The 22,122-nt window shown below is 37.6% G+C and overlaps 1 protein-coding gene across 2 annotated transcripts in view; it reads left to right on the top strand.

Moving 5' to 3' along the window:
- NRG3 (neuregulin 3) overlaps positions 1-22,122 on the top strand; it is a 423,949-nt gene that overhangs the window by 2,451 nt on the left and 399,376 nt on the right. The window lies entirely within an intron of this gene.

The raw sequence follows: 22,122 nt of genomic DNA, 5'->3' as shown, positions 1-22,122 counted from the left end.
TGATGCTCGGTGGCCGGCTTTTCCCACCCTCCGAGTCACAAACCTAAGAATTCGGGCTGAATCTGAAATTCATTTGGTTTGGGTGCATCAACTTCCAGCATCTCGTAAAGGTTATCTAGGACAAACGCAATCCGTGCCAAAAGAGCTTATGTGTGATGGTGTTTAGTGAAATGCTCAATTATATCGTATTATACTCATCTTCTGCGTTTTCTTGGATGCGGTAGAGGAAACGAGGAGCCATGTATCCTCCATTAACTCTTGGTTGCTTCTGGTACGAACGTCAATTCAATTGAATGCTATCACCTGAATTGGTTTTACAGCCCAGGGCTCCCCTTTTGCGTGCTAATGTATGGCTATTCAGCTCAAGGATTTTGTTAGCGCGTCATTTGAACTTTATTTTGTCCGTTAAATCTATTTGCTGATGAGCCCTGAGGCTGGAAATATATGCAGGGCGAGCTGATCTTGTGAATTGACAAAATCGGGAGAACAGCAAATTGGACGTGTGGGTGGATGTGCAGGTGGTGGATGGCTGGGAATAATTACGAATAAAACTATCACTAAATCAGAAGAGCAAACAAGGCAGTAACTCACTTCCCCAGTGTCTGCTACAGTAATTGAGAGAGAACCTTCCCCTACAGGTGTTTCTGAGCCTGTTTGCTCTGTGGGTACAACCCTAGGAAATCAGATGTTACCAGAAGGAAAATCTTATGTGGAGTTGGACACTTGGGTGTAGGGAGCTGTATAGGGCACTTAAAAAAAAAACAAACCAACAAGCAAAGGGAGTCTGATTCTCAACCAGTGTCTGTTTTCAAGTCTTGTGTGAACCAGACATGTGGTGTTTTCAGACTGCTGTGACCTGTGTGAGTTTCAAATGCTGCCCGGCCTTGTGAGGTAGGATCTCTTGGGGTATAAATGCTTTATTCCAAACCGTCCTTTTCTCCCCATGTCATGGTTGTCTTTTGGGGGGTGTGTGAGAAATCTACAGCAATTTCCACCTCTTTATGCTGTCTCCTTGCAAGGCACAGAAGGCAAGAATATCCTGATAAATAAATAATGTTCATCTGGCAGGACTCTCCTCCATGCAAGACATACAAAGTAAGAAGAAAACCCATAATCTTGAAATGTTCCTGGCAGTTGCAGAGTCTTGTAACTATTATTTGTTTTAGGGAGACTGCTAATACGTTTTACAGCAGGGTGTTTCCCCTCATTAAATACAGCTCAGTTATAGGATGAAATGCAAGAAGTGCAAATCCAGCAGAAATTGACCCTGTTTGGGCACATTGATAGCAGAGATTATCATTAATGGAAGATTAAACAGATTACATAAAAAAGGATTTGAATTTGTAGGGCATGTGGAATATTTTTTTAAAGCCTGCAGCTGTACTTTTCTGATACATATAAGCATCTCTGAGGATATATGCAAAATTCTCTGAGGCTGCAGTATCCACTGGAGGGGAGAGGGAGAAAAAATGCAATCTTTCTGCCGTAAGATGCTGACATGGTGTGACCCCAAAAGAAGTATCTGCATCAGCCACTAGCAGCTCTTAGGAAGAAGGATTTTTTTAAAACCAAATTCATCCTTGTTTCCCAGGTTGGGCTGCATGTTCCTTCTGTGCCCACTGCTCCAGCTGCTGTTGAAATGAAAGTCATGGATTCCATTGTAACATGTGAATACAAATCTGACATGACAAATCTTACACCCAGCTTTCAAAATAGTGCATAACCTTGTGTGATCCCCTGGCTTGGCAAGGCACATACGTGGGCAGGAGTCATAGGTTATTTAGCATTTCACAGCTTTTGAGAAAAGAAGCAGGTGTCTTTATGTATATTGGTTCATGTTGTAGTTTGTTTAATTGTTTTAACACGTTAGAATGGGCTCAAAATATGACTTAGGAAAATGGAAGGCAAATCAGGAGCTATTTTTCTATAAAGCCGGATGATTGCCCACCTGAAGCAAATGTTGATAAAGCCTTTTCCCTGTGTGTGCATTCATCTGAGGAGATGTTGTGAAATCTCTCTTTTTTGTGGGTGTACATAATGACAATAATTCTTGGTTGTGTTTCACTCAAAGTCAAGCTATCTGTTAGCTGTTTTGAAAGTTCTTGATGAAGATCCTTAAGGTTCTGACTAAGCAAAAGCCAATTACTCATCAGATCTCTCTGTCTTTTGTGCCTGCCTATGTTTGTCGTGATCATGCGTGGACTATGGTTTTTCAGCATGAGCCTCTTTATCCAGTGTTCAACGTAAAATTCAGTCATTGATTTAAAAAGACAGTCCAGCCTGTAGATGAGAAAAATCAACTAACTGACTGGAACACACCAGTGAGGTTTTATTTTTATCAAGCCATTGGCTTCATTTCTGAAGAGTCATGCCCTGATTTTTCCAATATGCATTTTTCATGGTGTTCTGGGTTCTTCAGTAATATTACCTTTAAATTGAGATACTGTACTTATAAGAATTCCTGTGTGAATTCAGCTATGAAATAGCCCTGTGGTTGCTCTTGTGTTCATATGACCAAAGGCTAATGCAGAGAACTGAGGTCAGGCAGGTGGGGCTTGACTAATGCATGGTAACCAAGGAAAGAGACGTTGCAGAACTCTTTATCAGTGTATCTTGTGAAGTCCAGTTGTGACCTTTTTTATGACTCCAGATTGCAGCCGGAGTATTCTTTGGTTTCCTGCTAAAGGTTTTCTGGTCCAGTTGTTTATCCTAGTCATGCCTCTGTCTGTTTGATATGCATGGCATAGGTTTAAGTAACAAGCTTCTGGCAGATGAACTGTTACCAACACTGACATTTTGGTCAAAGCTGTTTGTTTTATTTTGCACTGACTCAAATATCTTTTTCACATTAAGGATGACACTTAGATGGAACTGCGGGGTTTTCACCAACTGGAGGGTGTTGTGGGAGGTGCCAAACCGTAGTAAAACCAGACCTACTCTTCCTAGAGCTCTAAAACATTCTGCCAGCAAATGACATGTATCTGTGAACACTTCACATTATGATCATGAGCTGTCATTGAAATCAAGGGGAGCATGTATGACTGTAAAGCCCATGCCTTTAGCATCGACTAAGATTAATATGTCAGTTATTTATCAATCTGTAATAGAACAAAAGCTGTTGAATTAGGAGAAAAACATACTGAAGCGAACAACTGAGAGTTTGAAAAGCATTTGCCTTTTCCTCATTCCCACTTACTTTCTATTCACATATCATGAGTCAATGTACCACAGACATGATTAGGTTTGTGTTTCCCATCTTAAATACTTGAAGGCTACTGTCAAGATAAAAGAAATACAGACTTGTAGTCACACCACTGAAGTGGAAGTTACTGTAATTTTATCTTTTTTTTTCATATATTACAGCTCTATTTTGCTTCATATTTTTCAAATAAGTTGGATGACACTGGACTTAATACCATTTCCCATATATAATCCTCCTTCTAGTTAAGGACTAGCACAGTTATCACCGAGTTCATAAGGAAGTGGAATGTTTAAGTGAGGCCCACTCACAGATACATACATTGATTCTATTCGGTTATATTTCCTTTCTGTTCTGCTTACTTAAGTGTTTTTTTTGAGTCCATGACCTAGGAGAGCTTTCACAGCACTGGTATGACGAGAGGAAGGAATGTTGCTGAAATTACTCCATGCTGCCTTTTAACCCAGAAGAAAACTCTTTTGGAGGCTATAAGGATTCTCATTACATCAGTTTAACCTGTGATCACCAGTAAAAGCCAAGTCTTGCATTTTATTTATCATATTTTTTTTAGCATCTATACAACAATGTTATGTGATATATTATATGTTGACAACAGAATACCGTTATTAAATTAAAGTATTGATTCATTGCAGAGTATTGTACTAAAGTGATGTCAGTGGTTTGTCTAAACCCACAGAAAATGGAAATTAAAAATTAAAGCAAAAGACCTGTCTCTATCTACAGTATTGTGTCTAGTGTTGCAGTACATTTATCATCTGACTCAATGCTTTGAAATCTCCTGCAAAGCCCAGTCAATACATGACTGGTATGGATTTGGCTTTGAATTTAAATTTGATAGCTCATGTAACTTTCAGGAAGTACCTAAAAGATAATAGTGTTTGGCTTTTGCTGATTCCTCCATGACTTGCTTGGAAGCATAAGGAAAAGTGCCTAGTAAAATTGTGTAGGACCATCTGGCCACAAATAAATGTATTTGTGGAGACTTTTGTATGTTTCTGAGCCTGGTGATTTCTTTTTTTGAGATTCTGTGTGGTTTGAACAAGTTTGCAATGCTCCAGTCTTAACAGCATGTGTGTGTGTGTGCACACAAAATGCAGCAGGTATTTATGCATTTGCGCAGTACTTGTTTTTGAGGAGGATCAGGACCTCAAAGACTGTAGTAATCTCAGGATCAGTGTTTGCTAATCAAGACAGCTACTTTGGTTGCAGTGCTTGTCCTTGCAGTGTAGTCCAGAAAAGAAACGTGGAGGTTTAATAGCGGCAAACTAGACCGAATGCCAAGTTAAAGTGCCCTCTTTATTTTAATTTGGAAGTGTGTTTCAGGTTCTGCTGTGTGCAGGGGATTCATTGTCACTGTTACAATTAAGCTTAGGTACTCTTTTTTTTTTTTTTGTGTTACAAGAGTAGACATAACCCAGTGAGAAAAATCACCACGATGCTTTGTGTAATGGAGATGATTTCTTACTCTGAGGGTCTTGGTTCTTGGACCAATATGGTGAGGGTTAGAAGTGTCATTTAATAAGGTGCTGTGCTCCAGATCAGAACCGGTGCTACGTTTTCTCATTGCTCAGATCTAAATTTCAAAGGCGGACAGCTCTTAAACCTGCTTCCATATTTTTATTATAGAATCATAGAATCATAGAATAGTTAGGGTTGGAAAGGACCTTAAGATCATCAAGATTATTCCATAAACCTGCTTCCATAAGCCTTCCCCTTCATAGAATCACAGAATAGTTAGGGCTGGAAAGGACCTTAAGATCATCAAGTTCCAACCCCCCTGCCATGGGCAGGGACACCTCGCTCTAAACCATATCTCAAGTCACTCCATTGAGTAAAGTACATCTCCAGGGAAGAAACGTAACTCCCTGTGAGGGCTGAGGAGGTAGGCTTGCCAAGTGACGGCCCTTTTGACCAGGACAAGGGAGAGGATGAGCATTCAAATGGCTTCTAAGTAACACACAGAGGAAGTGAATGCGCCTAGGTGGACAAGTGCTTTTTTGAGTAGGTTTTTTCTTTTTGTCACGCAGGTTTCTGGGGCCACTTGGTAAAATGCATTCAAGACGAGAAAAATGAACAAAGCAGCCACAAGGAAAATTAAAATAGCAACTGCAGTTATAAATTTTAGTGCCCTTTTCACAGAAGAAATACCTGATGAGATGAAGTCTTCCTGGTGAAATTTGGTGATAGTAATAGGGAAAAAATACATTTACTAAATGTTTATTGCTAACTATTCAGATGTTTATTTCTGAAACTTGATCACCATACTCAATACTGCTCTAGTAGTATTTAAAACTGTAGATAAAATAAGTAAACCCTAGAAAATTCTTCCTGTATTCCATCATTTCTGTCCTCCAAGGGCAATATTTTGCATTTCCAAAGTTGTGTAGCATGTAAATAGGAGAATTCTGTCCTTTTTGCAATGTACTACTCCGGATACTATTCGAAGACAATTCACTTCATATCATGTTTAGTAACAGATTTATTTATGTTTTTTTCCTTGGAGTAGTTTGATTTTTGTATTTTGCAAGAACTAAACCTTTGGGAAAAACTCAGGTAGAATGGAGAGTCCAATAAAATCATAACTGGGTGAAAGAATGAAAATCTGTGGGCTGAAATACCAAAAGATATTCTCACTTTAATCACTGTAAAATAGGCCCAGTAACTTACAAAGTCTTCTCTTTTTTCTTTAACCTTTTCTTTCTGTTTGTTACTTTTTGTTTTTATGGCTTTTCTTTTTAAGATTTGAATTAATCTCTTGGCAGTCCTAAGGGACCTACAGTTGTGTCCCATTCACATTTTACAGGGAAGATGCTCATTAGTAATGTATATATATCGGTAGTGTATTGGTTGCTCTTTGTAAAAAAATTAATTCCTGTTTTAATCTGTACGAAAAGACCCTTCACTGAAGCATTTTGCACTGAGGCATAACCTTCTTAGCAAAGAATTGAAGAAAAACCATTTTGGTAGTGTTCCATATAGAAGCTATGCTGAATTAAGTAGTTTAGAGTCTTTGGTTATTATAATGAGATTATAGACAACACAAATTTATAGGCCCAATCTAAGGAGTGCCAGTGATGCCTTTTCTCTTTTTAGAGTTATGCGTCTGCAGAATCAGGGTCAGTTTTTGTGAACATCTGTGTGATTAAATCTGTTACTGTGTCTTAGTACGAATGCTTTCAAAATCTACATGTGTAAATAAGCATACACCAACTTTAAAGTGCTTTTTAAAAGTTGCGAGGATTATTTAAATGTACTTACTTTAACTGAGATTCCAGTATTGCATTTTCTTTTTGTGTGTGTGTGTGTTTAACACTGTCTTGAAAAATACACCATTGTCATGTCTATTCTTTGCCCAAAATAAGTTATGTGGTAAAATCTTTCTGTTCTGGGGGACTGTAATTGCTTAGCTATAGACTGTCACAGGTCCTGTGGATCATGAATTATTTTGCACATCACTTATAAACTATTTCCTTACATGGGTTTTTTTTAATTGTTCCAGAAAATAATACTTCCAGTTTTGTACAGGTTTTCTCTGTATTCCTCAACTGGATGTATGTCAACGTTTTTTCCTAAAGCTTATAGGTAGAAAATATTTTCTAAAATGTTAGAGATGGAAAGTTGTGTTTTAAGATTTAGTTATTTTCTGAAATAGAAATTATGAAATTATCCTCACGTTGTTCATTTCACAGCATTATTGCTGTTAATGTTCAAGATTCTAGTTCAGTAGGAACTGTGCCTTGATTGCTGGTTGTTACCAGATAGAGGGGCTATAGCACTGTGTAACAGCAAACCATTAAATTAGTATTAATAGCAAATAGCCTTTTTTCCAGATCTGATTATTCTTGCTGATGTCAGAACTTGTAAAGCAAGCATTTGAGATAAGATGGGGGTATTCTCTTGGAAGGGCTTTGGTGGCCTGTTTTTGCTGCAGTGACAAGGTTTTTTTTTCCTTAATGTGGTTGGCAAGGAAAGTAGAAAATGTACAATCTAACCTGCAGTTACTGTACTGCTTCTACATGCAATCTCTATTTTAACAAAACAAAAAAAACCAAACCCTTGCATCAGAAAGTGTTTCTAACCTGCAAAATCGTGCTGTGTTGTGAAATGGTAATGTTTACTTTTATCTCCCACTTTAATACGTAATAAAATTATTAATACATAATATGCTCAGAGTAGCTAAGTGTTGTAGCTGGCTAACCTTCCCAGTGTCAAGCAGATACTGTTGAATATATAAAAAAAAATGATGTAGGGAATATTTGTTTCCTCTCCCCCTGGTGAATTACAGTGCAAGTGGTCAGAGGGTTATCATTACATGCTATCCCAGAAGTTTTGACTTGGGATTGATTGTGTAATATTTGCAATAAACAAACAAACAAACAAATAAATAAATCTATTAACTATCTTCCGAAGGGGTGTGCTTTGTTAGTATTTTGTGGAGAAGAAATTGATTTTCTTTTTCAATCTCATAGTGAATTTACAAAATAGGAGCAGGAGTTTTGCTTGAAGCCTAGAGTTAACCTGTACTGAAATGGTGGTGATTTTCCTTCCATTTAGGAGTATCAAATATTAAGACTTTGTACTGCTAGGGTTCAGTGGACAACGGGTTCAGGAACTTAATGGAGGGGATTATTCTGATTTCTGATGAGTGTCAGGGCTTCTGATTTAGAAGGATAGAGATTCTTTTATAATTATTTCATAAGTAGCTAAACTACATTGGTCTTTAGCCTGAAATCTGGCTCAGCTACATAAGGGTCATAGTGTTAAAGTTCAATCTGTTGTTTTTTTTTTTTTTTTTAAAGAAAGAATCACAAAAACCTAAAAAGCCTAAATGCCGCATAGAAATACAGACAACAGTGACTGTTTCGTTAAACAGTTTGGGTTTCTTTTGCTTTTAGTTTTCCATCTTTATTTCATGACATGTTGATAGGGCTTACCATACATTTCAGAGGGTTAGTTGCTTATTTATAAAAACTGTGCTTAATGTAATAATGTTGATTACAATTTGCTTCAATCAATCAAAAATGTTAGTGAGAAAGTTGCGAGCTGAAACAATTTATATATTGTAGTATTGCACAGGTGAAAATATTAATTGAGTGCTTTTTTGGGGGTTTATAACATTCACAATTATAAATTCATTGATTATCTCAAAGGAATGATACAGCCTGCTACTAAACTGAGATTGTATACTTCTGCAGCAGGTTTTCATAGTGCACACAGATACTCTTCCTGCCAAAGCTTTCTGTTAGGAGGTTGTACCTTTGCCTCATCTAATTACCTTCTTGAGCTGTGAAGATGATGGCATTGACACTCATAATGATAATAAAAGCAACACAGAAAATTCACAAGATAGTTTTAGAATCATAGGTTTGAAGGCTCATTTGTAACGGGAAAGTGAACTTTTGCCACTTAGTGACTGCTTGTCGCCTTGCCTTAGAGAAGAAAGGTGGTGGATGGGTAGTGGAGATGACGGTGTGAGCTGTACCCATCCTGCACTTCTGCACAAGGAGCTCTTCAGCACCATTTGGCCTGATCTGGGAAGACACAGCTTTTGCCTTGGCTCTGTCAGCATTAACTATCTTGACTTGTTCTCTACAAAAGCAGAGGGAAAGAAGTGTTGCCAATACCTTTTTGTGTCTGGAGCACATTCATTACAAAGGCTTACTTAGTTCTCAATGAAAAGCAAGAATAGTAACTTAATGCTTTAAATTGGTTTCAGAAATATCTGCCTGCAGTAGGGAATTCTTAACGGGTTTTAGGTCTTTGACGGCTGGACTTAATCTGAAGATAAGAATCTGAAATGTTAGTGCGTGATACTTTTAAGAGGGGAAGAAGAGTCTGATATTGTAATTGTTATCTTATAGGAGACTAAAGAGAATGCTTGCATCTGCTGAATTTTAGTAATTGGCCTACACTACAAGGTTTGATTACACCTTGCATTTACATACTCTTGAAAAGCTGTCCTCTGTTACTTGGCAGATGTAGGAGATGTGTAGCCAGCTACCACTGAAGCCAGCTACCAGTGGAGTACCCTGAATCAAGCAGTTTGAGGAGCTACTCCTCATTCCTAGTTTGTGGTGCATATTTTGGAAACATGAACAGGTATTTATTCAAGTTGGATAATAATTAAAATACATTTATCCCTGAATTTAACAGTGATCCTGGCTGCTAGTGGACAGACCTAAGCTAAAAGTCCTTAGTGTAAATAGATTATAATGGGTAGAGTCTTGCAGTGAGGGTGAGGTATGCTAGGTGATAAAAGGATTAATGATTTCTGCGTTATGTTTCATTTGCATACTGTGAAAATTTTGTCTGCTTAAAAGCAGTGTAGGTTTATTAGGGAGCTTATTTTTTGAAATGCTTTTAAGAAGATACAGTAAAATTATATCTAATTCAATACGTTTGAATTATTTAGAGATTAGTTTTCAACCATCCCTTTACATTCTAACAATCCTAATTTTTTTTTTCAGGTTTGTAATTCTGTTTACGAATCCAGTCTATATGGCAGCATAGACTTTTGAACTTTTCCATTAACAAATACTACTTAAAAATAAATCTAGTATATTTTGTGTGATGGAATAGGATTACAAACTGAGGAACTCATGTGTAACTGGGTATTCAGTGGGAACTGCAGGCTGCTCTGCAATTCTGTAAGAATCACAGCAAGTAGAAGAGTAAACCACAGACAGGCACTAGACTGAAAGTTTTACATGAGAATTAATAATTAAAGCTTATTAAAGAATATAGAGTCCAAATGTAATGAAGCTCTTCTAATTATCACCAGATTTTGGTCCACCTCTGCATTGCCAAGAGGTAATTAAAAGCTTGTAAGTTCAGTTCAGCTCTGCATAAACGAAGGTTGGAGTAATCAAAACAGAAATAAAGGGGATATGAGGATTTAAATGTACATGATGTGCAATTTCAGTAGTAGTTATGGAAAACAAATTGATGTAAAAAAACCTAACAAACCCTGAACCCAAAATGTAGTATCAGAGATTCAGTGTTGTTTCATGTCTTTGTTAGTTACTTTATGATTTCCTACATTACAGGACAAAATAACTTTTTTGACTAGGTATTGAAAAGTGTGTTTTTTTATAGTGTCTAGGTAGAGATACTTTGTGTGAAGACAGTGCTCAGCCTTTGGCACAGTTCTGTGCTGCGCTGTATTGGAGCTCTGCCCTTTGTTACAATTGAATGAAGTTACCTTGTTCCACTTTCACCAAAAGAAGGGTGACTTTAGTGTAGAGCTGTTATAATAGACAGGTGCTATAGAATGACTTGATTTTCACAATTTTGTCTTGCTTATTAGACTGTAATTCATCCCCCAAATTTGTTCAAGCCTCAGTGAAGATAACAGACCACAGATCATTGATTACTGGAAGTTAGGAGACCAGGACCATCACTTCTCCTTAAACTCAGGTTTTCTTACTTGTGAAATAAGAAGCCTCATGGTAAAGAGGCACAGATGAGAAATGAGAGGTGTGTTACAATGAATGTTCAAAAAATAATAAGGAAATACACTTCACAAGTCTTATTTTAAATTTCAGAAATTACCTGATATCCTTGATTGTGCTATTGGTTGTGTGATCATTTTCAATAATTTTCTGTCAGTGATATATATTTGACTTTAGAATTAAAGAGGAAGGGATGGAAGCTTTTATATTTTTTTTTTTAGACAATTTCAAAGCAGATCTCCAAATATAGCCAAGGTACGTCTCTGAGTAATGGGGCTGTATGTGGGACACCCTCACAGGCTCTAGTTCATAAGTCTTTAGTTTTTGTCCTGCAGTGAGTTGAATGAGGTTTGGATTCGGGATATGTGTTAGGCCAAAACCTGCCATTATGACAACCCCATGTAAGTCTTTTAAACTTAATTTTATAGTCAGTTGTCACTAGGAATTTTAGTAACTACTATGTTTTATATTGCTGTCTTGTTATATTTTAGAACTGAAGTGTTATTGTTGCCATATCTCACATCAAAAGGAAGAAACACTTTCAGTATGAGGTAGTCTTCTATAGATAGAGTCAAAATGCTCTCTGAGTAGGCAGGATCCTTAACCAAATCCAAAACCAATGAGATAAGTGAGAATAAGTGGGCTCTAGGTAACACTTAAAATAAACAATTACAAAGGAGTGACTTGCTTAGCTTTGTCTGTTGTTCTGCATTTGCTCATAGCTGACTTTTATTAAATGTAGCTATGCTGATCTCTTAAGAAAAATCTCTTCTAACAATAATAATGTATTCATTACAGCAGATCGCAAATGGAGAATGAAGCAAGGTTTGTAGGAGAGGTATTCCAGTAGATCAATACAACAGGAGGAAAAACTGGCAAATACTTTGTCTCTTTGGTGAGGTAACTGATTTCCTTTTCGCTTTTCAGCCTCCTTCCAGTAGTAGAATTCTAACACCCTCAAAGGTTTAGGTATGTTTTTTTAATTAACGGAAAAAGTTTTTCGTACCTTGAATTGATATACTTAGCTTTGAAGTATAAGTAAGTGCAAACGTTGCAAAGTGTTGCCCTCTTTGCTTATTTATCCTGCTGTTAGGTTTGGGGTCTATAAACAATACCTGTGTCAGAGAAACTTACCAAAGGTGGGTGAGAAACTATCTGCCATCTTAAAATTCTCACATATTCAGATCACCTTAGTAGTCTGGAGAAAGGTTTAGTATCAGCAGTTATTATTGAAGATTAATATTATGTTAACACCTAGATGTATGACTCCAACATTGAAGGTACACTCATTATGAATTTCAGAGCCTATATGAAATGGTTTATTCTGCTGTTTGAAAACATGTTTTGGTAATAGCTTTTTTTTTAATGCCTTTAGGCCATTTAATTGTCATTAAGTGGCATAATATGCTGTATGGAATGGAGAGTTGGGAGTATTTTGGTTGCAAATAGGATAATGAAATGGATTGAAAACAAGGAGGAGTAATAAACAAATGGATTTTTACTATTAACAGCTACCTTGGGCTCTGCATCCTATTATGACCCAAGTATACCATGTGCACCATGTAAGGTGGGATGTCATTTTCACCAGGCAATCGTAGAGTTTACTACAGGTAGTAGTCTGTCTGGCCTGATCCTGCCCCTGCTGAAGTACTAATAAAGCTATGTTAATTTTAACAGTAATGGACTAAGCCTATGGACCATCATTTGTTACTATGGAAGTCAGTGAAAGCTGTGCATGTGGCCTGATGTGGGACCCAATCAAACACAAGGTCTGGCACAGCTGTGCCCGAACATCCATTTTACTGAGTGGTGGCTGGTATCTGTGTAGAAGGTTTTTGACAGGGCTTTTATATTATGGATAGAATCATAGAATAATAAAGGATGAAAGGACCCTAAGATCATCTATTTCCAACGCCCCTGCCATGGGCAGGGACACCACACACTGAACCATAGAATCATAGAATAGTTAGGGTTGGAAAGGACCTTAAGATCATCAAGTTCCAACCCCCCTGCCATGGGCAGGGACACATCACTCTAAACCATATTACCCAAGGCCTCGTCCAACCTGGCCTTGAACACTGCCAGGGATGGAGCATTCACAACCTCCCTGGACAACCTATTCCAGTGCCTCACCACCCTAACAGGAAAGAATTTCTTCCTTATATCCAGTCTAAAGTTCCCCTGTTTAAGTTTGAACCCATTACCCCTCGTCCTATCACTACTGTCCCTAATGAAGAGTCCATCCCCAGCATCCCTATATGCCCCCTTCAGATACTGGAAGGCTTCTATGAGGTCTCCATGCAGCCTTCTCTTCTCCAGGCTGAACAGCCCCAACTTTCTTAGCCGATCTTCATATGGGAGGTGCTCCAGTCCCCTGATCATTCTCGTGGCCCTCCTCTGGACTTGTTCCAACAGATCCATGTCCTTTTTATGTTGAGGACACCAGAACTGCACACAATACTGAGGTGAGGTGAGGTCTCACAAGAGCAGAATAAAGGGACAGGATCACCTCCTTCAACTTGCTGGTCACACTCCTTTTGATGCAGCCCAGGATACGGTTGGCTTTCTGGGCTGCAAGCGCACACTGAAGCCAGCTCATGTTCATTTTCTCATCCACCAACCAGCACCCCCAAGTCCTTCTCTGCAGGGCTGTTCTGAATCTCTTGTCTGCCCAGCCTGTAGCTGTGTCTGGGATTGCTCCGACCCAGGTGTAGGACCTTGCACTTGTCATGATTAAACTTCATGAGGTTGGCATCAGCCCACCTCAGCCCACCTCACAAGTGTGTCAAGGTCCCTCTGGATGGCATTCCTTCCCTCCAGCGTATCAACCGAACCACACAGCTTGGTGTCATTGGCAAACTTGCTGAGGGCGCACTCAATCCCACTGTCCATGTCAGCGACGAAGTTGTTAAACAAGGCCAGTCCCAACACCGATCCCTGAGGGACACCACTCATTACTGGTCTCCACGTCACCCGAGGCTCTGTCCAGCCTGGCCTTGAACACTGGCAGGGATGGAGTATTCACAGCTTCCCTGGGCAGCCTGTTCCAGTGCCTCACCACGCTTACAGCAAAGAACTTCTTCCTTATATCTAACTTAAACTTTCCCTGTTTAAATTTTAACCTGTTACCCCTTGCCCTATCGCTACAGTTCCTGATGAAGAGTCCCTCTTCAGCATTGCTATAGCCCCCATTCAGATACTGGAAGGCTGCTATGAGGTCTCCACGCATCTTCTCCAGGTTGAACATATCTCAGTTGTGATTGTGTGGCAGGGTGCTCTGTTGGTAGTCAAAGAAGCATTAGGAAAAATTAATTTTTTTTTTTCTTTTTTGGTGGGGGTTGTGTCTTGGCTTGCAGTGGTTGCCTTGCGTTGGAGTTTTCTTGGGGTCCCACAAGTGAAGCTTTGTTAATGACATAAGTCATTTGTAAAGAAACCCACGTTGTAAGCTTCAGGTCTGAAAAGGAAACAGTATTTAAAAAATAAAGTATTAAGTTTGTGAGACCAGTTGTTTTGAAGTAAGGTAATATTTACCTATTCTGTCAATTAAGACAGCATTTATAACCTAAACAGCTACTGAACTAATCCTGGAGAACAGAAGACCTCCTCAGTGACCCTATATTTACTCTAGTATGAAGCAAATGGATAATGTTGGTAGACTCCTGTTATCCCAGACAGTTTTGCTTGCCTCTAATATTTTTTTGAGCTTCATGAAGGAGATTTGAGTGGTTAGAATTTCCCTTCAGAAGTCTTCGTTTGAGAAAAGTGTCTGTTCTTGAGTAAGTGAAGTTATATTGTGGGAACTGAACTGCCAAGGATTTCAAGGCCATTGCTCAATCAGAATTTACATTTAAAAAGGTAGAAGTATCAAACTCCTTTTTCAGAAGAAAAAAACATCCATCGTTCTCTAAAGTCTCAGATGCTTTCTCTGTAAACCATGTGAAGCTCTACCAAATGACCGACTTTTTATAGAGACAAGCAGTTGATTGCGTAACTGGTATGCATAGTCACTGTGAAATGCATCACAGAAAGTGTGATTTTTAGATGATATTGTAAACACACCTATAACAAAATTAAAAAATAATTCACACAGTATATTTTGAATTTTTGCATTAAATCAGGATATGATCAAAGGAGTATTTGGTACTGCACAGTTTTAAAACTAACTGTAATTTTTTGTTGAGTCCTGCAATAGGCATGAAATCTCATCTATTCTTCTATATTTGCTTCTTAAAGCATTGACTGTAATAGCTATATAGAAATTTCATTGATGGGTTCTGTAGTATCTTAAACAGGGACAAGTAGCAGTCCCAAGTGATGCATTATTTGGAGGACATGTACATGATAAATCTAACAGAAGCTGCCTTTCCTCATTTCATTTTTTCAATATATGCTGTGCTACCTGTACTTTACTGGTGCAGTGAAATTGTGAATGCTGCTTCCAGTGTTCTGTGCTGATTCTTCTGTTATTGCTGTTCGGTTAAGCTTTTCCAGAAACACACAGAGAGAACAGAACAGTAGAGGTAGGAGGAGAGGTCTTGTGCTCAGAGGGAATAAGAAAGTCGGATTTATATGCTTGGGAGATCAGAAAGCCGATGGAAGCATATGTATTGTGAAGATTTAACTTGCTTTCTCGTAGGCCTAATTTATTATGATAAAACTCCCACCAGCAGGTGAATCATTGAAGAGCTAAGAAGGAAATTACCCCAAGATGATGTACTGTGTTCACAATCAGGTAATACAGTCTGTGATCAGTTTCTGTTGTGCTCTCCCTCAGGATTCTGTAGCATTTCTCCCAGGAGTTCTTCTGGGATGGGGGACACTTGGGAAGAGAAAGAAATAATACAAGCTGGAGAAAGAATTCTAGATATCGTGGGCCATTTTGGTGGATCTTTTCAGTTTCCCCATCAGAAAGATTTCCTAGGCAGTTGAAGCTGTTGTTTTGTCCATACTGCTTCTGCACTCTTGATTTGAATGAATATTTCGTCATCACCTGTGTGTGTTATGGTCCACCACTCCTGCCTGAACCTTGCTGGAAAGCTGCTATGAAGTCTCAATGAACAGAGAGTCATGCCCCAGGAGATAGTGTTCCCTGTAATGGTGCTCACAACATTCTTAATTTCCCTTTAGTATTATTTAATCCCAAATCTAGTTTCAAAAAAAATATACTGTGGAGAGCAGCCAGGTCTTTTAAAATTCTACCTAAGAAGAAAAGCATTCTAAATTCACAGTGTCTTTTGTAACTACTATGGAAGCCCATTGATGGCATTGTCTTGCTTGTTTCTTGCCCTGTACCATCTGCCTTAGTTTCCATTTCTCTGCTGATTGATGTATTAGAGTCAGAAATACCGATGTAGGCAAATGCAAAACATAAATTCAGTACTTCCTGTTAAGAAGAGAATGGCTCTTCTGCATTCAAAGCTCCTTTAATTTTGAGAATTATAGTTCTTTTCTAGTCTACAAAAATCCTCCAGAAGTTTTTGGAGAGAGGTATATTTGGAATATCTTGGCCCACCTTTGTAAGAGTTAAAGGTGTAGCTTGATATCTGTATATCTGTTTGTGATTATCTGTCCTGTTCTAGAAACTCTTGCTGATGCTTCTTTCATATAAGTGCTTCAATTTCTCTATAAGTGGTTCCTACTGGAAATACAAAGTTTGTAGGAGATGTTTCTCCATCATATTCTGTGGTAAAGATCAATGCACAGAAGTAATTTATTTTATATGCAGTATCCATAATTGATGCCTGATCTTTTACCAGAACATCTGATTCTTTCATAGCCTTCCTGTGACTGATGCACTTAAATGCCTTATTTATTGCCTTTACCTAAGAGCTTTTAAAATTCTCTTGGTTTTCTCAATAATTTGCTCTGGCTAGATTTTATTTTTGACAGGGTGTGTTGTCATTTAACTTGTCTTCTCTTGCTGTTTTCTAACTTTTAGGAAGAGGAGTAATTCCATACCTTCCTGGATTAGATTGCAGTGTAATTTGAAATTCCGGCATTTTATATTCTCAGGTTTTTCCCTTTCCATTTAATTTCTTTCCTTTTTATTTTTTTTTCACAGCTTCCCAAGTGTTTTGAAAAGCTTTACCTGTTACTTGGTAATGCTGTTGTCTTCCTTGTCATCTCCCTTTTCAGTCATAATTAAGCTGCATCATATGCTTATATTTTGAATCAGCTTCTGTTTTTCCATGAGAACTGAGTCAAAACTGGTTGCTCAATATCCTTTTCTTGCTGTTCCAAGAAGCAGCTGTTCAACATGCTAAAGATATGCTGCTAGAAATATCAAAATAATAGACTATAGGAACAGAATCACATTTTCCCATGTTTACTGTGTTCTGTGATCTTTCAAGTGACCATAGTTGGGTAGAATTTTCTGTATTTGCTTATATCCATTGGATGGAAACTTGTCAAGTTATCCACTCTCCTCCTGAGTCTTGTCTTATCTTATTTCATGAGGAAGAGTTTGAAGACTTTTTCAGCTGTAACAATGCTCAGGTTTCTCTCTGCTGGAGTTTTCACATGATCGTTGCATTTAAATGAGTAATTTTTATATATTTTTTACATGTTGAGAATGTACTCTCTGTTACCTATGGGGATAATGTTTTCTTACTGCAATATAGATTTGTCTTCCAAATTCTGTATTGTGATTCCGTAAATTACATTCTTGGTATGGATATGCTGCATAAACGTAGCATTTTCTTAAGCGTTGAGTAGAGCTTAAGTGGATGAATTCATGCAGTGGGCCCTCCCAATAAGCGGATCCTTATCCTTCATGTTCCCTGCCAGTTCACATCTGGCTGTGGAACTTAGGGATTTTTTTATTTTATTTTATTTTATTTTTTTTCAATTTCATCTCTCTGCTGGACCATCTGAGAGCTGTAATTCCAATTACATGAATTATTTGTTGACTGAAGAACAATCAGAGCAGCGTGACTCTGATGAAGGATCAGTTTCCTGTTGGTTTCTTCCTTCAGAAGACAGGATGCTCATTTGGGGAGAATTCCAAGGATGCTTTGACAGGGTTTCCCATGCTTTGGCACTGCTGCATTCCTTTCCTTTACAATATATTGGGTTTGCAGCTGCCAGATTTGTCTTCAAAGGACAAATGCATCACTGAGGAGGCAGACTAAATCATTCTATCCTCTCCTTAACATATGGGATAGTTTCTGTCTTGTTTCACCTCTAACTGCTTCTTGGCTATATATAACCACTTTTGCATATACATGCTGATGCACTTTTGTTTTGGAAAGTTGTGTTTGTGGGTGTATATTTCTAATTTCAATAGAGAAAAACGTGGGTTTTTTTTTTTTTTTTATTTTATTAAAGTTACCCAGCTAATTTCTGAATGACCTTTCTGCACTTCAGGTCATTATTTGGTACTATAGAATTTCAATATAATATTAAATTTGGGTGGGCGGGATGTGTATTCTGAACGACAGATGTCTTAAAAAATGTTCCATAATTTTAAAAGAGGCCCATTTTCCACTTAAAAGTAAGATTTCTGGGTTTTATGATTCCTTTTTGCTTCCCAAGGAACAGTTTCGACTTCACAGAGTATTCCTTTTTTAAATTTAGTGCCTTTTTGACACTCTCCACTTCTGCATTTAATATTCTTGCTGTTTTCCAGAAATTATGATTAAAGTGAATATTTTAATGCAGTAAGAAAAGGACTTTAATGCAGTCAGTTCCATTAGACACTCCTTAGACACGGTACTGACTAAGCTTTATTTTGATCAGTAAATTTCTAGTGGCTTTATTGTTTTCCTAAGCAGGTAGTTGAGTGAAGAATAACACAGTCTTGAACTAGAAAGCCTTTACGTTTTGCTTACAGTCCTTAACATTTCAAAGAAGATACAGCAATACTGAATTTAAAAGGACAATCTGAATATTTAAAAATACTCAATTTTATTGCATATTAGGTAACACCACACTCTTTAATACTGTTGTGGGATCCTTTTTTATTGGCAGATGTGTAACATGTTCCAAGATGCATGAATGCATTTGTTTTTTAAAATGTTATGTACAGTAAACCTTCTACTGTGCATCAGTGACAGAATTAAGCTAAATTCTGTTTCATACTGTACTTAACCACTTTTCTTGGTCATGCAATTAAAATGTATCACCACAAATCATGTACAGCCTTAACAGTGGTTCTGTAGAACTTGGAATAAGCATTTATCAGGTAAAATAGTCCCTTGCATATAAGGTCATGAGCTAGAACAGTGTTAAAATGGTAGCATAGAAAGTATGGGATTAGTTGTTTAAACAATTGCCCTAATCTGTTAAAAAATTCTGAACAAACAGCAATTCCTATTAAAGGTAGCCCCAGCCATTCAACACCAATCCTTGCTGGTAGAAATGTCATCTGGACTTAGTGTCCATTCCTTTTCTTTATTGGAAACATTGGGATATTTTTGTTTCTGACTTACAGTCACTCAATAGTATACTGTATTTTCAGATTTGTAATGGGCTCGGGTGACATCATAAGCTTTAGGATACTTATTTCAAAACCTCTAACAATTTGCCCAAAGTGGTTTCTGAAAATGCAGAGTATTGGTAATATGTTTATCTAATATGATAAATGTTGGTCTATTATAATTTGCCTGTTGAAAAGTTATTTTTGTCAACCAATTTATATGCCCACTTATTATTTTAGTTATGATTTACACTTATTTTACTGTGTAAACTTTATAATCCATTGCTTTTTATAGGATAAAAAATGCTATTTTCAGAGTTACTCTGACATAAGCTTGCAGTTTCTATGGTGTGCCCTTGATACATCAGTGTGTGGGCCTCCAACTTTTCTTCTTACCATCACCGACCTCATTGATTCACTTGGGTTATACCAGTGCATTTTTTTTTCCTAAAACATTTGTGAGTTTTCTAGTGTGGGGAGTGTGTTGATTTGGGGTTTTTCTATATTTGTGCATTTCTATTTTGGAGATCAGTATTTATGAATTCACAGAAGCACAGAAGCAGAGCCTGCTAACTGGTCCCTTATTTTGTCTTCTGACAGTTTCTGACAGTGCAAGTTCAGGTATAATATGAGGATTTTAACACCCTGTTGCCCAGTCTTTGAGCTCCACAAAGTTTTATTCTAGTGTTTTGCGACACTTACCTTTGGAAAGTTTTTCTAATGTCCAGTATGGCACCACTTTTGTCGACCTTCCTGAGGTTCATAGGTAGAATTGCCCGAGTTTGGCGTACTTTCTTTTTGTCATTTATGATTTGTTTGCCGTTCATTTTCTGTGCTGTGAGGTTGATAATTTCTGCTTAAGCATCATACCTTCTGTTTGTCCCAGGTGAAGAACTTAAAGTTATGCACAGTTGGTAACTTTTACCGCTTTGATCTAACAAGGACTCTTACTTGAAATACTTGAAGTGAAATACTTTTATGGCACAGACAAGCAAGAATTGTTTCCTTTAACATACTGGGGAGACATTAATGTCTTTACAGATATTCCATGACATTACTGGAGTACCTCGTATGAAGATAGGCTGAGAAAGTTGGGGCTGTTCAGCCTGGAGAAGAGAAGGCTGCGGTGGAGACCTCATAGCAGCCTTCCAGTATCTGAAGGGGCACCATAAGGATGCTGGGGATGGACTATCCATTAGGGACAGTAGTGCTAGGACAAGGGGTAATGGTTTAAAACTTAAACAGAGGAAGTTTACATTGGATATAAGGAAGTAGTGCTTTACTGTAAGGGTGGTGAGGCACTGGAATGGGTTTGCCCAGGGAGGCTGTGAATGCTCCATCCCTGGCAGTGTTCAAGGCTAGGTTGGACAGAGCGTTGGGTGACAAGTTTTAGTGTGAGGTGTCCCTGCCCATGGCAGGGGGGTTGGAACTACATGGTCTTAAGGTTCTTTCCAACCCTAACTATTCCGTGATCCTATGATTAATGTCTCTATTCTGTAGTTTTTTTCAAGCTTATCACTGTTTTCTCCTTTCCTAAAATGCAGAGTTAGTCTTAGAATCTTATTAATTTACATTAGCTTCATGCTGGTTTAACTTTCCCCATTTTAGTGGTTGCATCTAATATAGTTCTGGGTGAGACAAGATTTTAACAAGGTGAGAAAAAATAAAGTATTTTTATTTTGCTGTTTATCTGGTATGATATGAGCACTGGAATTTTAATGAATCTATCTATGCCACTTAATAAGAGTGATTTATACCCTTTTATAATAGGAGATCACATTGTGAAGAAAGTTGAAGCACAAGAGTAGTCCTTTAATTTTTATGAATCTTAAGAGGATTTTTTTTTAATGATTATTATTATTATAATGGTCCATTTTTGTGTGTTGTGTTTTGGCTTTTTTTTCTTTTCTCCCTCTTCTCCCTCTCTCCCTCACCACATAGCACACAAAACACAGGAAGGTTTACACCTGCAGTTAATAATATCCATCTGATTTATTTAAGTGGATTTGAAAGTTTTACTGCATTGTGTGGTCTGTAATGGGTTACAGGTTGAATAACTCAAGAAGCATTAAAAATCTGATTTGATGACTAGTTTAATGATTCTTCCAAGAACAATTTGTAGCGATTAGGATTGAGTGAGGTACTGTTGAAGGATCAGCAATTGTTTCTTAAGGTGTTCTTGACAGCTAGTGGATAGTTTTCCCCGATAGCTCTTTTATAGTCCACTGCAGTTGGATAAAAATCAATAAGAAAGTGAACTTGCTTGTTTATCCATTAATTTGGGTTTTAACAGGTGAGTTCGGCTTCCATAGTAAGTTGTTTAATATGTCATCCCCATCTATCATGATCTAGATAATCTCAATTAACACACTGATTAATCCTCAAATTCTTCTTCAGTAGTTCCCTTCTTGGTTGCACAATGTGAAGGGAAGTGTTCCCGTCATGTCTGAACAAGCGGCACACATGCTGCTCAACACCCAGATTAATAGAGCCTGAAGAAAAGGAACCCTCTTTTCCTCCTATTTCCTACTTTCTCTATGTGCAAAATAAAGTTGTAGTTACATTAATTTATGTATTTGGGTTTTTTTTTTCTTAATGTTACACATTTTGTTCCTATTTGAACTTAAAACTAGTAGTTGCCCTTAACTTCATTATTAATAGCTGGAATGTCCAAAACGCTTTTCAAATGTCATCATAGAAATAGCAAAAATGGTGTAAAATAGCTTTAAGAACTTTTTGTGAAGAAGCCACAACCCTTATATTGCATCTAGTAGTATTCCCACAGTTGTAAACTAATCTAAGCACTCTCTGTCTTAAGTTTAGCTGTTGTATATATTGAATATTGACTGTGGGACAGTTCTTCTTTAAAGTTTAGTTACATGGAATAAATACAATCATATTTCAGTTGCAGTATTTTCACCATTTATGTGGAAAAGCATTTATTTTATGCCTTCACTTTTTAAATATTAAAAAAGTCTGATACATTTGTGAAAAGACTGAAAATTTGTTGTTGTTGTTGTTGTTGTTGTTTTTAT

Source organism: Neopsephotus bourkii, unplaced genomic scaffold (genome assembly GCF_033783945.1).
Source record: "Neopsephotus bourkii isolate Nb327-2 ecotype Australia unplaced genomic scaffold, CSIRO-AGI_Nbou_v1 NB_1634, whole genome shotgun sequence".
Lineage (NCBI taxonomy): Eukaryota > Metazoa > Chordata > Aves > Psittaciformes > Psittacidae > Neopsephotus > Neopsephotus bourkii.
This window is presented reverse-complemented; position numbering and strand designations above follow the sequence as displayed.